Source organism: Sylvia atricapilla, chromosome 7, assembly GCF_009819655.1.
Source record: "Sylvia atricapilla isolate bSylAtr1 chromosome 7, bSylAtr1.pri, whole genome shotgun sequence".
In the NCBI taxonomy this organism is placed as follows: domain Eukaryota; kingdom Metazoa; phylum Chordata; class Aves; order Passeriformes; family Sylviidae; genus Sylvia; species Sylvia atricapilla.
This window is the reverse complement of record NC_089146.1, coordinates 16614783-16632906: the sequence shown is the minus strand read 5'-3', so window position 1 is coordinate 16632906 and position 18124 is coordinate 16614783. Positions and strand designations below refer to the sequence as shown.

The following is an 18124-nucleotide window of genomic DNA, read 5'->3' as shown; positions in this document are numbered from 1 at the left end:
AAAGATTTGATATAGATGGCAAAGAAAAGAGTAAAGGGCAAAACCTGAGCATTATAATGTGAATAGGTTACCAGGACAGTAATTGAGAGAAAACATGAAGATTTCAGATATTTTTTAAGGCAATTTTCTTGGCATCACGTTCAATCTTTTCTTCTCACTCAAAAAGCCCTCCATAAGCATTCCTATACCCTCACCCTTCCTGTCCCATACTGTTTGCACAAAACTTGACTTGGAAATTTGAGTGTCTCAGGTCTCAGTCCTGTGGTCTGGATCCACATGATTCACAGTTACAGCTACAAGCAATTGCTGTGAAAGGGGAAGGTTTACTCAAAGCACCTCTAAAAACCTACTGATGCAGTGCAGCAAGCAGCTCTGCCATGTGAAGGTGGGCTGTATTCACTGCAGATAGATTTCTGGAGAAATTATTTACTAAGCCCTTGCACATTGCCACTCGGGATGTGTGAAATAAGAGGCATATTTATTAGTCAAATTGGAAAAAAACACATACCTAACTTGAGGACCACTCTGCTAGTTTTAAGTTGTTTGTCTGACAAAAGGCTTTAAGATTGGCATTTATTTTTCTACTTTAGAGTAAACAACATATTTTTTACTAATACAAGAGCTTAGATTTTGGTGTTAAAATTTTCAAATATTGGTCAAAGGCAGATACAGGATGATTGGGTGTGAACAGTTTAAGTCTGAGTATCAAGGACAAGGACAGTGCAATCTTCTAGGAGGTGTGGGAAACATTAGCTCCACAAAGTACTATTGGCAGTACCAGAAAGGAAGACTAAAACTCATATGCAGAGAGCTTGATGGCTGTAATTGCACAAATTCAGGTGTTTTCTTGGGGTCATGAATTAATTTTCACTTGTTCATTTGTTTCCCCTCTTCTGCCATCAATATTAGCCTTCAGCATCATTTTAGGTTCTAGCTTTTGCCATAGACCAATAGAGCTGCTGCCATGGGTTGTCTCTCCGGAGGAAATTAGAAAGCAGCCCTGAATAAGGAATATAAACTGAACATTGAACCCTGAACATAAAAACAAATGAAAGTTTTTACTGACTTCATCAAACACTCTTGAATTTCCTGCAGTACAAAGAGGCTGTGCTGGCAATGGTTTTCTGCAAGGCTACTGCTCTGAGGAGTGTGAGATCTTACTCAAGAGCTGTCCTCCTCTCCCTAAAAGAGAAAGTGCACCATGAACATTCATCAGTTTGCCTCTGATGGTACTTCTGAATATCTCAGCCTCTGGTTCTTCCTATCCATTTGACCAACTAAGAAAAACAACACTAAAGTGATACAGAAATGTCTCAGTTTGATGCAGATGTCTCACTTGTGATGCAAATGTCTCTCTCACTCAGTTTTGCTGCCACCACCTTTCCTATTCCCCACCCTGCCATACATAGTCTGACTGTTTCTAAGGTCAGAAGTGAGACAGTACAACCTTGAAAGTATGGGACAGGATTTTTCAGATGTTCTGGTATTTGGACAAGTTCTCATTGGCAGCATTTGAATCCTTTCTTCCAGTTGTTCTCTTGCCCGTGCTACTATAAATATTTGTAAAACAGAGAATTTGGACCAAATATTGCAAAATACCTGCAGCCATTGTATGTGCGAGGATCAGATTCCACATGCAGATATCTCAAAATTTTCTAAGAGGCATTAATTGCTCAAGAAGTCTGAATCAAGTAGTAACAATCAGTTAGCCTTAGAAAGTAAATATTAGGAAGCAAAATACAATAGAGCCAATGGAGGCTAATTTTTTTAGAAAATAATAGATATTTATTTCCTTCAGAAGTTTTATGAAGGAAATTCCGGATGCTGAATACCTCTGAAAATCAAGCTACATTTCACTGTGAAAAAACACACTTAGCTGCCTTCTCTCAAAAGTGTTCTTATTTGCCCCATATAATTTCTCAGTGAAGATTGCTCAGGACAATCTAAAACAAAAATAAGTGTCAGCAATTAATAATTTTTAGTCTAAAACATATAGGGCAAAGCAAAGTGACATGGAAGAGATGAAGATTCACGAACAAATTAATATTCAATAAATCTTCCAGTCTGTTTCTACAGAATCCCACATTATTTTACCCCAGTTCAGCTTTACCACAAGTACCCTAGGGGTGAGTTCCAGCTGTGGAGGGAGCCCTGGAGCAAAGCTGGCTTGGTGGTTCTGAGCAAGTACCTGAGCCTGGCTGCACAGGGACATCCTCCATGGGACATACTGTCTTTAGTAACTGGGAACTGCTGTGTGCTGTGCTGTCCATCTGTGATCATGTTCCACTCTTAATCTTGTTTTAGACCTTTTGACTTGAAATCCTAATGTTGTTGTAGCTTTAAACTGCTCTTTGGGATTATGTTTAAAGAACAATGAATTCACAAGAGAGCTGATTTTAAAAGTACAGGCTGGGTATAAACCGTACCTACTACGTAGTCATATCGTGGATACAGGAACTCTATCTAGCTTAAACCCAGGGAAGAAAGCCCCAGGATCAAAGCCAGACTTTGTAGACATATTTAATTATGTATTACTGGTAAAGCAATAAAAGCTTACAATATGGGCTCTATTCACAAAAAGGACATTGTTTTGTCATGTTCTTCTTGTAAATTCCTTATGCATGACTCAAAGTGTCATTTTACATGAGATTCATAAAGACAAATGTCAGTTCTACATGGGTGTACCAATGTGTTACAGAGTTTAATCAAAAGCAAATGTGTATGCTGAAATCATATGTGTCATTAAGAGCATTTTTGCCCATAAATCGAAACTCCTGTTATGGACAACAGACTGAGCTCCTATGCAATAAAGCTGCACTAGGCCTTCTGCATTTCCTGAGAAAGTTTACCAAATCATTTCAAAATGCAGTTATGAAACACAGTCTTCTATAGGGGAACTATTATCTCAGGGAAGTACTTCAGGAAGAATCTACATACTTGGCATTTGTACTTCCATTTCAGGGACTGTCAGAGAAAAAGGTCTTTAACAATGTACTTCACTAGAGACCATTGTAAGAGTTCAGGTTTAGTCTTTATAAAAAAAGTTCAAGTAGCTGGTGGGTCAGAAACTTTGGCTGAAAGAATTAGGAGGTGTGTTATTGGGGAAAGAGTTGAAGGCCAATAAAACAAGGATAGGTAGATGTTGAAGTACCGTGAAATAGAACACTGACAAAACGCTGAACAGTAACTGTCATAGCTATCACAGGGAGACATCAAGGCATCACAACTGCATTGGAAAAAAATTAGAAAACTTGCTTTTAAATGCTGCCTTATGACAATAGTAAATGCAAATAAACCAGAATCTTTAAAAGTATTAACTGCAGAAACAATAATGGTCCAAGATTAACTTACAGGAAATAGAAGTGCTATAATAATTCTTCATGTAGCACATATAATATCCCAATTTATTTGCTTTATAACTGTACATCACCTCTTTTCTGTTTGCAAATAAATCAGAATTTACTGTTAAAGAAATACAAGTAAGTAAATAATAATGAGATAAAGATTACCAGGAAAAAATCAGCACCTGAAAGATAAAAGGACACATGGCTTGTCTAGATTTTTAATACACAGTTAGAAAGTCTGAAATATCACAGATATCCAGGAAACAAACTGATAACTTGCATTCAGAAAGGAAAAGCAAGCACATGTCGCTGTATTTTGTAAAATACTTTTTCTAACCTGCATTCCTCATGTATTACTGGCATGTGTTGACTCTGCAAATTAAGCTGTCTATTGTGAAGGAGACACCCAGGGAAAATCGACTATTTTCAAGAAGTTATTAATACTAATGAATGGTATTTGAATCTTGGAAATCAAAAAGCACTTGAGTAAGAGTTAGACTAACTCAGAATTACATTCTTACTTTTGATCTACATCTTGGTTGATTCTACTATAAAGTATTTTATTGCACAAAGGAGCAAAAGCCAGATTCTTGATTCCACTTGCTATTTCTGTTCATCTGTCTTTTAATTGCTTAGTGGAATTAAAAAATTAAATTCTCTTTCCCACCAGTTTTGCCACGCACAGACATGTTCTTGCAGAGGGAGATATTTGCCCCACAGGATAACACCACAGGTTTGCACTCCCTGAACATACCACAGCCATCCTTTCCCTGCCATGGCATCTCCCTCTTCTCCCACCATGTGTATTTCCCCAGACTGAGCACTGTAAGGACAGGAAAATGTTTTAAATAGCGATAGTGATCATCTTCCATCTATACAGAGAAAGATTCAAGTCCAGAAGGCTTTTCTTCATTTATGGAGCTGAAGATGTGACCTTGGTGAATAAAAGTAATTCCCTCCTGCCAGTGAAGAGGTGAACTGATCCCTCATTTACCCACTGAGGACTGTTTCTTGCAACCTTTATACAGTTATTACCAGTAGTGAGTTTTCTTTCACAGCATTTGCTCTCAGCACTGGACAACCCAAGTTTGAGTTTCCTGCTGAGCAAAGCCAGACAGAAACCAGGATGTGGTGCTACTGAGGTGCAAGGCAGAAACCAGGGATAGCCTGTGGGGAGGCCAGCTGGTGACACCCACACATGGATCAGAACATTGTGCTGGCCTGCAAAATGCATCCATCCTGACTTAGAGCCCTTTACATATGTAGGAGAGTTTTGGTGTGGGAGTTCTTCCCACTCTAAGTATCATGAGAGTGTCCATTCTGAAGGAAAGTTATCACTTGTTTTAGATGTCACTGGCACCAGATCTAATTTGTTGCAATATAGTGTAGGAATGGATATCCTGTCTCCACGAGGAAGTGTTTTCTTTCCTTTTTTGTCTAGAAAACAAATAGCATGCAAATCATATTAGGGATTCTTTCAGTCTTTTTAATTTCTTTCTTTCCTCTAACCTGAGTTAGAATTCACTTCAGGTACATGTATATTATTCCACAGAAAACTAAATATAGCAACAACTGAGAGAGATTAGATGAGACTGTGTGATGTTTTTGTGAGCTGCAATTAGACAGCCAGCAGCTTCCCTTGTAAATACCAGACTTTAAAGGATAAAAGGCCAGTGAATGTTTCCTTCAATAAAGTGCCTTGGTAAAAAAACACTCTTTGCTTGCCAAGTGGGCTCGAAAATAATTTCAGATGGCTCATTCCAAATTCATTGTATTTTTACCCATGTGCGAATGCAAATTTTTAGGAACCATTAACATGTTTGGTTTAGCCCCTGAGTTAGAAAACGTTATAGTATAGGAGAATTCTCTTTGGAGTGAAATTTCCTCCTTTAGCAAGGGACTCACCCAGGACTGTGCCTTGCTTACACTTATTAAAGCTTTCTTTAGGTGCTTTGAGTTGTGCTTAACCCTTGAGTGAGCATTCTGCCAAGGAGAATATGGATCTGAGATTCCCATTGATCTCATCAGGCTGCAGCTCAGGCCCTCGGCAGGAGGTGTCATCTCTCTCATGATTTACTTCTGCTGATACCAGACCACAGGGCTCTCTTGAGGGGCCGGGTGGTTCAGTCACATGCTACAGAGAAAAATTACAGGGGAGGGGGGGAGTGCTCACAAACAAGAGATAAATAAAATTAGTAAAAACTAATGTTCACTTCTAGGGGGAGAAATAAAATTAACAAATATTAACATTCAATCATAGTTTTGCCTTGCTACATTTTCTTGTGTTCTGGGTAGTTGATGGAAACAGATCGTGCCATGAACCTCCAACAAGATTTCACAAATGTTGAACTTTACAAAACATTTCAACATTACAAAAACGTTTAACATTTTCATAGCAGTACATACAGCTTGTCTTCTACTTTTTTCCTGCTATGATTATTTGGCAGAAAAAGTTTTAAGATGTTTATACAGCCTTCTTGAAATTCAAAAGTTGTTTCTGGTTTTGCTGTGAAATCTCTGTCTTTGGCTAGTAACCCAGGGCAAGTCACTGTTTTTCCATTTTTCAGCTAATAAAAATAATACAACTTATTTATTTTTAAGTATTACTGCAAGAATTTCTAATCTTCCAGAAATAGTTTTCTGTCACTGACTGAAGAATTGTATAAAAGGAAAACAATAAGTTTTAAGAAACCCTACCATTTCTGCTTGTTTCACTGAAATTATTGCATTTAGGGGGCTTCAGAAGAGTGACACTGTAGTTAGAATGCAAATAATGCATTTCATAACTTAAACTCTCCATAAGAGAAATGGGAAGAAATAGAGATATCATGTTTTAGACAAGTATTTTGATAATAATATAATAAAAGAAAAAATATCCTCAATTATATGCATGGAAAATTATTTGTGTATGTGAGGAAGAGCTACTGACTTAAAAAGCAAAAAGAAGGTTGATTCTCATACTCACTTTACAGAATTACTGAGTTCCTAATTTCCCTGTAATGTTTTGTATTCTTTTAGGACTCTGCTTAGATTTGACTTTCCTGTTCTAATTTTGTACTGCAGCTACATTAAACGAAGCACGCTGTCTTTTCCAAATGGTAAATACTCTGAATTACTCTTCTGAAAGAAGCAATAAGAGTCCAAGAATGGAAATTGTTCAAAACCTCACAAGACAGCCTGGGCAGTCTTTTAGCAACACAGCTGGTGCTTCCTTTTCTACCAGGAAAACTCATCTCAGGAAGTCTCAGGGAATCTCAGGCACCTTGTATTTCCATACCGAAACACGCTGAATAGGAAAAGGTCTCCAGGGGCTACTAATGGAAAAAAGAAGGGGAGCTTAATACGTAAATTCTGAGAAAATTATTAGTTTAATATTAAGATAAAATCAGCCTAACAAGAAAAAATCAAAATGTCAGGTTATATCCTTTAGGTTTTCAAGACCGTGCCAAGGCAAGGTGTGGTGACCTGTGGTCTTGCTTCAGCTGTCAGGGCAGTTGGATTTGGCCTCTGGGAGTATCAGCTGAGGAAAATGCCAGCCTGTATTTGGGAGAAGTGTGGGGACAGAGACAAAAAAATGTTACATGTTCCGTTTCAGTGCAGTATTGCTGTCTCATTCTCCAAAATCTCATTTCAATAACAGTGGCTCCTGAAAATGTGTAAATTTGGCACTCTTTTAATGGTGGGTTGTGTTTTAATATAAGTGTTAGGACATTCAGATTCGAGTGAGGATCGTGGAATACCATGTAGACTTAATTTGATCTTTCTAAAATCCAGATTTTATAGAGATAAAATTATAAAATGACAACAAAACATGCACACACAATAGTAAGGGACCAGAGGTATCCTGTCAAATGGCAACAAAACAAAACAAAATTACCGTGTCCTTGTGACAATAGGATGTCTGTTACTGAAACAAGTTCAGTTTAAGCTTTATGTAATAAAAAGAATGACAAACCTAAACAATAAAATTCCAGATTGATCATGTAATACCTAGGTCAAATTAAATGAAAAATTGCACTATTTTCAGAAAAGGTCCTACACTGCTAGATATATAAAACACTACTTATGAGACATCTTCCCCCCCCCCCAAAAAAAACCCAAAAAAACCAAACCAAAAAAAACCCACCAAAAACCAACAAACCACCCACAGATGAAGGCACTTGCAGCAACTGTAAACCGGATTGTTTTACAGCATCTGCTAGCCTGGAGCCAAATGTATGTTTGACACTCCCCAGTGAGGACCGAATACTATTTCAATGCATGAAATACCTTTCATTAAATCATTTTTCAGTTACACCTGGTGTACCTACATCTCAGGGCACAAAGAACCTCTTGTTGGAACACGATGTGTTGGTAACACCACAGAGCACCTGCCCAACACCCCGCAGGCCAGCTGCACTTTTTGTAAAGCATTCTCAGGGAGCTGGAGACAGCTGGGGGTTTTCACCCTGGAGGAGAAGAGGCTCAAGGAACACCTCATGGTGTCCTTCCAGTACCTAAAGCAGACTTAATAAAGCAGAGGGAGAGCAACATTTTACACAGGCAGTGTAATAGGGCAAGAGTGATAGGGCAAGGAGAAACGGCTTCAGACTAAAAAAGGAGAGATTTAGATTAGACTTTAGGAAGAAAGCCTGTACTCAGAGGGTGATTCTATGATCACATCAGGGGCTGGAGATTTTGTGCTACTCTACTCAACACTGCTGTCTTTGAAACCTGCTGTGATTGAATGATTCTTCTGCTTGGCCCAGGATGGAGGATGTGCCAGCTGGACACTCCATTGTTTGCAAGAGTGACCAAGCTGTGTGGCACCAGCAAGGAACACACTGGAGTTTTATAACAGTTATAATGGCCTCCCTACATATCTCTTCTGGGCATCATTAATTCCTGTTCTTTACTGTACAGGTAATTCCATGAACTGTCAGCTGCTGTACTCTGTGTTGGCCAAACAGTAAAATTTGAAGGAAAAGGGAGAAGTTTCTAATGCACAAAAGAGACCCAAAGCAGTTATAAATGTACACTAGCAGTGTGAAAACCTGGTGGAAGAAACTGTATACTCCTTTCCAACCTGCTTTAATATTGGTTTAACAGTCAGAAGGAAAAAAACTATTATTTAAGCAAAGTTTAATTAAAAGTTTGTATTAAACCTCTATTTAAATAATAAAACTTCTCCTTCTGATTGTTAAAGCTGTATGAAAGACGACTGAGAAATATTTTCATGCTCTTGCATTTCTTGCATTGCTCTCCTTACCTGCCAGTGTCACAGATGATATTCTGGGATGATGCCATTCAGCTGAAAAACACCAACTAGTGAAAAACATGTACTAGAATCCCACAACATCTGATAATTTGTACCACTGACAAAACCTTATATTTAAATACTAGTTTAGCTGTCTTGATTATGAGATTGTTTCTAAATTACTAGGAAAACAAATGAATTGATCTACCTAGTTTGTCAAACAAGATGCAGCTCAATTACATTATTTAAAGTTAATCCAAAGGAAACAATCAAAACGTCTGCAAAATACTTCACCCAACTGAGGAGCACGAAGCAAGATCTGAAAGCATAGGTAAAGATATGTTTAAAATGCAATCAAATGGAGGCAGTCTTGAGCTAGGTTTAAACTCATTAGGTTCAGATGTTGGTAGCACAGCCAGAGTAGCTGAGTGCTCAGCTTGGAGTAACATCAACTCCATCAACAGATGGTGTGTTTACCCAGTTTTTTGGATAGGTTATGTAATTCACACCCAGCACTGAGCTGTTGGAGCTACACCCCTAGTCTGTGTAAAGGTCATTGGAGTGACTGTATGAGCTGCAGGCAGGGCAGAGCAGATACTGTTCCGTGCCTTCACTCTAAGTAGGGTGAGAATGTGTTTGCATTCGTGCTGTGTAACCCTAATGAGTCACTCTGAATGTCTAGTGAGAGATACATTGGAACGTGTTGACTCAGGGGCAGTTATAATGAGACTGTAAAGGGCTATAATTATAGGATTTGCTAATGGGCCGGGGTTATTTTGTCCCTGACAGATCTTTTTGTAGGTCAAGTGCTGATACTACTGGCAAATCAAGCGTGAATCAAAATATTTTTACTAAAATGAACAACTAGGACTAGGGTGTTACCTCAGTTGACTGCTATAGTCACGTGGTTTTCCAGTGAATACTTGTTTCTTTGTTTCTTTACAGGTAGAAAGACAGAAAGACAGTAATAGATTCAGGAGGAAAAAGAAAAGAAGGAAAAAACCCACAAACCAACAGTTTTATTCATCTGGTTAGGGTGACCAATGAGGATGTTAATATTTTACAAGGGATGTAAGAAAATGAATGGAGTTCAAGACCAAATGCACTTGCCATTACCACAGGTACTTCATCTAACACAGGCAGTGGGTCATATAACTCATAAAACTTATCTCTAGCATCTCAGAAATTGTGTTTGCCTACGGCATGGTTGATTTGGATCTGAAATGTGAGTCAGAGGTGAAGGCAGTGGGCCATTCAGCAGCTCAGCACACAGGGTGTCATGCAGGAGGATCCCATGTCCAATCCCACCCACGTTTCCTCTCCAACATACAGCCGCTCTCACTAATTTCATTCTTCTGCAGTATTATCTCTGACTAATTTTAAAATCAGCTGTTCTCAAGTAGCTGGTGTACATTTATCAAACTGAACTCAAGAATTTATCTTCTCATGCTTTAATAGATCATTATTTTCAGCTTGTGATAGAAACACTTTCTCTGATGAGTTCAATAATGAAACAGAAACTTTGCAGAAGCTCTTTCACTGCCTGGCTCTACTACCTGCCTTCCAGACTGAAAATTTCAAAAAGGAGATAACTTATAGAGGGTCTTTTAGAAGAGAAAAATGGCATTTCAAATCCCAGGGGAAACCTTCTCAAAACGTGCAGTAACTTTTATGCAAGACCAGAATGACTACATAAATGTTATGATATTTATCAAAGACAGAGAGGGAAATCTTGAAAAATTTTAGTACTCAAACTAGATCATTATCAATAACCAGTTTCAGGCATTTAGCACTCAGATGAAATACAAGGATCATAACGTGGAAAAGCTCCCTGCTGAGATATGCACAATGCTTTGCAAGAGAATAAGAATGTTTTATTCTTCAGTAGTTTGACAACAGACTAATAGTTTAGCTGAGTAAAAGAGTATTCATATACCGTACTTCCTACAGGACAGGAAGGGTTTGCACTGAAAATCTGCTAATAGCAGACTAAGATAATTTAATAGGACATTGTCCAGAGGTCTGTCAGTAGAAAGCTACTAGGAGACAAAATAGAATATAGGAAGATAGAGACGGATGCAGAAATCAACTTCTTTGAAAAATTGGCTCATAAGAAGTCGTCATCTGACCACAATTGCAAAACTTGTATGTGTAATCAAGTATTCAAGCAAGACATCTATTATTCAAGAATTGACAAATACATCTGAAAAATTAAATCTGATTTTTTTTTCATTTACAAATTCATTACAAAGATCTGTCTCCACAGCAGTATGTTTTTTTCTTTTCAAGTCCAAGTAACAGTTGGTAAATTAACATGTGAACTGGAAATAACTTAATGAAAATTACCTAGAAGTTATCTTTATTTCAGCTGGAAATAATGCTTCTTCACAAAGAAAGATACAGAAAATGCATTTTGAGAATATAAGAAGGCGCTGTGAGTTGTTATATGGCATGCCACTCACCAAAATGAAAACCATCAGAGTCCAGTTTTATCATCTGAATTGTACCATCTAAGTTGTAAAAAAAAAAAAAAAAAAGTGATTCCCTCATTTTGTTAATGTCAGGTGATTTGGGGTACGGCCTTTGCACAGCAGCTGAGGCTCTCTAAAGGGAGGCACCACAGACCATGGGGGTCATTGTCCTGTACTGCTGAAGAACAGAGGGTTAAATACTGGATAAAAACCCAAAGAAGAGAAATTTGTATGAAGAAGTGCTGGTACCCTTGGAGCAAGATGTACAGGCCAAGTAGATACTAGATATCAGCTACATTATTTGTGATTGCAGCAATCATAAATAAGACAGGAGAAATGGTGAAATACATATATTTGTCTTTCTGATGCAGCATAAAGCTGACATTTTGCCCATTTCTTGACATTAAGAATTTTTCTGCTAAGTCTGTGTGGTGTTGTTTTCAGAGAAAAAGGGTTATTTTTCATGGTGCAAAATGGTAAATTTCATGAAGTAACACTGCATTTCATAAACAGATCTTTTAAGATACATTGTCAACCAAATAATGCTTTATAAGGCACTAGAAATGATTCACTGCATGTCTGAAAAACAACTTTTATTCACTTTTAGCTTACTAAAATGTTACTTTTCTCTATGAAGTTGAGTGGCTGAAAATGTAGGTCAGGAATTCTTTGCCCTACTTTTTCCCTTCTCATTCACATTTCTGACTGGATTAGTCTCTTTCCAATGGTTTAGGACTCTGCCATGAGAAAGAGACTGCAAAGATCGGCAAGGACAGGATGAACAATAAAAAATCAAACCCTTCCTCCTTAAAGAAAATTTTATTATTTGCTTTCAAAACACCAGATCCCTTCAAACGAAACTCTCTCCTCTGTTCTCACCTATTCTTTTATCTCATGCAAATCCCCAATATATTTGTATTTCCATACATATGTTTAGATAATGGGTCATAGGCAACTCAGTAAAGTTCAGGTCCACAAAGATTATTTGGGGCAACAGAAAGGTCTAAGCTTTGCTAATGAGCTCTAAGTGTGACAGTCTGCAATTTCACGGAGGGAAGGAGATGAGAAAACCTGAGCAAAAGGAGTCAGAGTTGGTGGAAATAATAAGAGAAGGATCTGTGTCCTTTACAAGAGATTCACTTCCTTACCTGACAATTGAATTTTGATGTTTTGATGTTTCCTCTTCCTGATATTGAACCATAGAAGGTATGTCAGCTCCTGCTGGCAGTATCTGTGCTGCTCCCCTCTGCTTGCTACCTTAACAGCTATGCCCAGAGTGGCTCTGGGTACTGGTGGACCATGGTGAGAGAGCTCCACAGAAAAAACTGACCATTTACTTAATCTTTAATCCAGAAAACAGGATGCAAAGAGCTATTTCACTATGAAATTATGATTGAAAAGTTGAGCATTCAGAACTTGAGAACTTTTGGGTTCATTGTGATTTATGCAGCCTTACATCTCCTTGCTCTGACAGCTGTGATTGCACTATAATGGAAGATAAAATCCTAGTTTCTGTTGCTGGATGCATGGCTGAAATCATCCAGAGCAGATAAGAGTTCCTCTGAAAGTGACTTAAGTCTGCATAAGGAAAGTCTCATCTTGGTAAAATGCCAGCCATTTTCAGGAGAATTTAAATAATGCTGGAAATGCTTTGCTGAAGGGAGGGAATGGTATCCTAGAATAGATAAGTTCTGACTCTCTGCCTTGCTACAGAACTTCCATATGTTGCTAAGCACAATATTTAAATCTAGCTTTTTCTAATTGCGTACAAAAATTATTTTCAATGTTACGTTTTTCAAATCACATTCAAAATTTTGTTTTGCAAAGCAGTGAGCAAATAATATTGTTAACTACACTAAAACTATCAGGCCAGTGTCCTCCTTGGCACATACAAAGCAAGTGCAGGTTCTGTGTGTGTCTGATATTTGCGATCACAGTTACGAAATGGGATGAATCCTCACTTTACAGAATCATTCTGAGAGTTAATTTGTTAATATTTGTGAGGTGGCAGCAACAGGAGTCAGAAGAACCATGAACAGTCTGCTCAGAAAATTAACAAATCTGTATTTAACCCAGAGTCGAAATCTTGCATGAGAAATAACACTGAGAGCCCTACCTGGGTCAGATAAATGCACAGGCTGAATTACTGACCAGTGAGTGAACAGCAGCTTCCTCTGTGCTGGGGTGAGACAGGCCCACAGTGAATGTAGTCAGTTTGTAATGCAAACCTCCATTTTGGTGTTTTCTATTTTTCTACATTCTCTTGTGACATTTTCCTTTCATTTCACACTACTCATTGCCTGCTCACTGCTTCAGTCTTGCTGATGTGGGGCTGTTTATTTGGTATTTTCTCAATACAGTAAATATAAATACCATAAACTTCTGTCAAATATTTAAAATCCTAGTGTTCTAAAGAGAATTACAGAATTGTTTTTAAAATGCTCTAAAAATCTCAAGCACAAAGTAGTTAAAATTCTTGTCTGAAAATTAAGAAGATTGCCTGAAGGGCTGTGCTCTGGATCTCTGATAGCAGAAATGAGTTCCAGACTGCTTCTCCACCTGAGTTAGTATTTTGTATGGAAAAATAAACTGCTTGCAAAAATGTATAGGGAAGCAGGAAACCTGGAGCCCAAAATAAGGCAACGTACACAGACCCTTGCTTTATAATTGTGTGCACTGTAGACCATCTGTCTAGCAGTTAAATACACTCCCATTTAAATGAGCAAGTACATTTAATGGACAAAATATTAAGATCACTGAGGGGTGAAGTTTTTTATTTGCAGTGTGCAAATGCCAGAGTGGAACCACTTGTACATTCTCAATACTAAACACCTTTAAAATAACTGAGAAAAATTACTACTTACCTGCTGCATACCAAAAACTCGCTCCTTTTAAGAGAATCATTACAAACTGGAATTGAAAGCCTGATGGTCTCGTGGCCTCCATTCCAGAAGTATAAATCAGACTGCAGCTCAGCTACTGCTGTTGTGAACTCTTTAAATACATAGAAACTGAAAAATACTGGGAGGAATGGTTTAATAACTTTACTTGAAGTATTCATTGTCATTTCAATCATCTTTTAAACAAGACAGGACTGGAGAGATCTTTCCTAAACACCTTAACTAATAAGTTGTCAGTGTTTAAACAACAATTACTGTACAAAAATGAAAATTAGCTGATGTGATCAAGCCATATGGCTAATATAATTGATTTGTTCAGATTTTTAAAAATTATGAAAACAAAGCCAGAGCAGCAGCATAATGTAATTTACAAATTTAACTAGAGGTGATATGGTCTATTTATTTCGACAACAAATAACGTCTTCCCGGTGTTCTAAATGAAGTAAAATGAGACAGGGATGACGTTGGGTCCTAAATAGACCTGACCTGAAAAAACGAATTTCAAAAGGCTGGGGCCGGCCAAGTCCCTGGCTGTTAAGCAGGGCAAGTGCTGCTGCCGGGGGCTCAGGAGGGGCCGGGGCTCGGAGGAGCAGCCTGGCTACCCCGGGGCCGGGGTCGGGGCCGGTCCCCTCCCGGCGCAGCCGCCGCCCCGGCCGGGCCCCGCGGGTCCCCTCGGCTGCTATCCCGCCTCTCCCAAAGCAGGCTACTCCCGAAGGGCACGAAGCCTGTGGTGACAAAGAGGTACCCAAAAGGCTCAGGATCAGGTTTCTGAGTGCTTTTCCAATACTCCCGAAGCTTGGATTCGATCCGTAATTTTTAAGACTAGCTCACTGTCAAAGGGAACGGATATTTCCACTTTTGATTGACTCGCACTCAGCAAAACAGAGGGAAGCCATAATAAATCTGCACTGGAAAATGTATTCGTTTGTGTTACTCTACTCTGAAGTTTTTCAGAGCCTTTCTCAGTTACCTTGAGGATGTGTTTTTTCCCTTGCCTGATTACTGCTGTGTGGAGGCTTCTCGATACCCTCTGAGAAAGGAAATTTTGAGACCTGACTAGAAAAGGAATGGAAGTTTAGGAAAGGGAAAGCTTTGTTTACCTGACAAGTGCAGTACACTGCATAAGCTGTGTGTGGAGGAGTCCTGCTGGCTGGTGTGTGCAGTGAGAGAGTTTTACCCCTCTCAGAAACACACCACAAGCACCCTAGAAATGTCTTTGGTCTATAGCAAATACCCCGAAATTATTTTATGCTTAGAATCAGCTTGATTGTTTTCCCGCACAAAACTCCTCTGATCTTGACGTCCACCTCACACTGGAGAATTACGCCACGGGAAGTTGAATGTAAAAGCCTCATTTGCATAGTCCAGAAACTATAGACGCGGAGTGCCTAACTGAGCACTCCTCTGAAATTCTCTGCCGTCGCCAGTAAGTAGAAATCTCATTAAGGTGCTCTGAATCGGGTTTTAATAATGTGTTAATAATCTCTTGCCACTGGTTAGAAAAGAAAGGCTTTGAAGCAGCTGGTGCGTTTGGAAAGAAGTCCATCGGGGCGCGGAGGGCTGGGCAGGAGCGCTCCCGCGGGACACGGCGGGGACCCACCCCGGCCCCGCGCCCTGCCGCCTGCTGGGTTACACCCCGGGAGGGAGCAGCGAGATGGATGGATTGCTTCACTGATTGATTGATTGATTGATTGCTTTTCAAAAAGTACTTCAAACCAGAATCTGTCCCTCGCATCATTTTATAAACAACTAACATGATGTTGGGTTTTCTCCCCTGTCATGAGAGTCCTTCCTGGTGAAAGCAGAAAGTGGGAGTGGGAGACCCGAGCCTCCCTTGCCCAGCGGGTGCGCGAGGCCTCGCCTGGAGCGGCACCACAGGCCCCCGGGACCGGAGGCCGACGCTCGTGAAAACCCGTGCCAGGACGAATCTTTAGCCGAAAAGACCATCCATGATTCATGATTTATCAGGAATTCAGCTTCGCTCTCTCAGACCCAACAGGCCACACAAGGCCTTCAGAGATTGCTTTTCTACCCGTAATATTGACTTCCCTACTGTGTCTCCTTGGCTCGTTACTATTATCATCTGGGCTTAAATTTCTCTTTTTAAACAGTGTAATCTTTCTTCGGTTGTGCATCCTGGAGTAAAAAACCAGACATCATTTTCACATCAAAGAACTGTCAGCTCCCCTTATGAATTGCTGCCCCTCGCACCCTCTCTAAAACACTACCCTTGACACCCGAGCATGCGGAGCACGGTAGAGATATATCGTTGTAATCACAGCCCTTATAATTGAGTGTTGTGCCGGAGAGCCCCAGCGCAAGGGGCCTGCTGGAAGCGGGGCGGGATGGACAGCCGCACTATCCCGGCGGGGCAGGGACACACACGCACAGCGTGCCAAGCTGCCAGCCGGGAAGGGCGCTGCCGTCGACCATCGCCCGGCGAGTGCGAGGAGCCGCGCAAGGCCGCCCTGCCCCACTGCCAAGAGAGCCCGGTCTCATCCGGGGCGGGCACGGGACACGGCTCTCGGCTGCCGCCGCCTCCCTGGGGCTCCCCAAGTCTTCCCTCGCCGCTGTCTGCGCGTTCCCGGAGAGCTCTGCTCGGCCCAAGCCTCTGCCCTGCTCCGCTCGGGCTCCCCGGGCCGGTCCCCAGCAGGTGCGGGCCGCGGCGGGGTCCTGAGGCCGAGCCGCTGCTCCCCCCGGGACTCCCGGGGTCCGTCTCACCCGTCTGTCCGCTCAGACCGGAGCTTTGCAAAGTTTCTCCCCGACACGTTTCCCCCGTCCCCCGAGCGTGGGGAGCCGGCTGGAGCCGCTGTACATCGTGCAGCGCTCCCTGCTCCTCGCCCGCTCTCTCCGCCTCTCTCCGGTCGGCGGGACAGGGGCAGCGCTGCGGATCCCGTCCCCTCCCGGACGGTGCTGTTCCAGGGCTACTGAGGCTGGGGACGTGCGCGGAGCTCGCCTGGGCCTTGGCGTTCCCCCTGGCCGAGCCGCAGCGCTCGGTTTGGTCACCGGGAGCAGCGGAGCCGGTGCCAGGGGAGAAAGAGAGCTGGGAAGGAAGCAGTCCTGCCTGGAAGCGGGACGAGGCAGTGCATAAAGGAGAATTGCAGTTTCCTGCCCGGCCTCGTACGGAAATCAACCCGAATCATTTAAAATATATATACTTTCTTGTCATGGAAAAGGAGAGTCATCTGGTTTTGTCATTTGGTGGGGATTAATTAACACGAAATGGCTTCACCAGATGACGGAGCGAGAAGACCCCTTTCCATTTACCCTTGAGCCCCGTGTCCAAGTCAGAAGCTGCATCCGTCCCGTGTCCCCGCCTCCCGGGACTCCCCTCCGGGCTGGCGTCCGCTGCCCAGGACCCCAGCCCACTGCCAGGGCACGGCGGCACAGGGCCGGCCTCGGGCGGGGCATTTTTAAGGGTGAACCCTGCACTGGCAATGTTGTTCCACCGAGGCCTTGCTGGCAGAGCGGCAGGCGGCCGAGAGGGCCGTAAGGTTTTGAAACGGATCCGACAAGTCTAAAATTCCCTGTGTGCCCGGGGAAGGCTGGGGCTGCTCCCCGGCCCAATGGCTCCGTCAGGCGTGAAGCTGCTGTTTCAGGTCCTCCTGAAACACTGTCTCGGTCATCATCACCCTCGCACTGCTCTGTGAGCTCCTCTTCCATTAGCGCGGACCTGTCGAAATCCATGTGTGCCCCTTTTCTTGCTGATTACTAACTTCAACCCGTTAGAGGTAATGTTGGAAAAGCGCGTTATTAGCCAGCCTGAAGGTAATTAGTACTTCCCCCTGCCATTGCGTCCGCTGTACAACGCAGCATGTAAAAGCCGAGTGTCAGCCCCGCGCATCTGATATTCCTCCTGCACAGACCACTCATGGATAATGAGTCAAGAGCCCTAAGCGGAGTCCAAGTAAAAAAAAACACTTATCAGGAGTATCTCTTTGAGGACTGTAATTAATTGCGTCCTCGGAAACATTAAGTGCTCCCTCTAAGCGACTTGCTGGCTCTTTTGGAGAGAGATGAATTTGCTGGAGAATTCAGGGAAGCGTTTCCAGATGAGTTTTGCCTATTGTTGTTAAAACACGCACATAGACACTCATGCACACCCCCGCACCACAGTGCAGCGCTTTCTCCTTTCTTTGGTAAACATTGTTTAAACAAACAGCCCGCCTCGGC

The 18124-nt window shown here is 41.6% G+C and overlaps 1 protein-coding gene across 1 annotated transcript in view; it reads right to left on the bottom strand.

Annotated features, from left to right (window-relative positions):
- Nucleotides 1-18124, bottom strand: part of ATP5MC3 (ATP synthase membrane subunit c locus 3) — a 356405-nt gene that overhangs the window by 307099 nt on the left and 31182 nt on the right. The window lies entirely within an intron of this gene.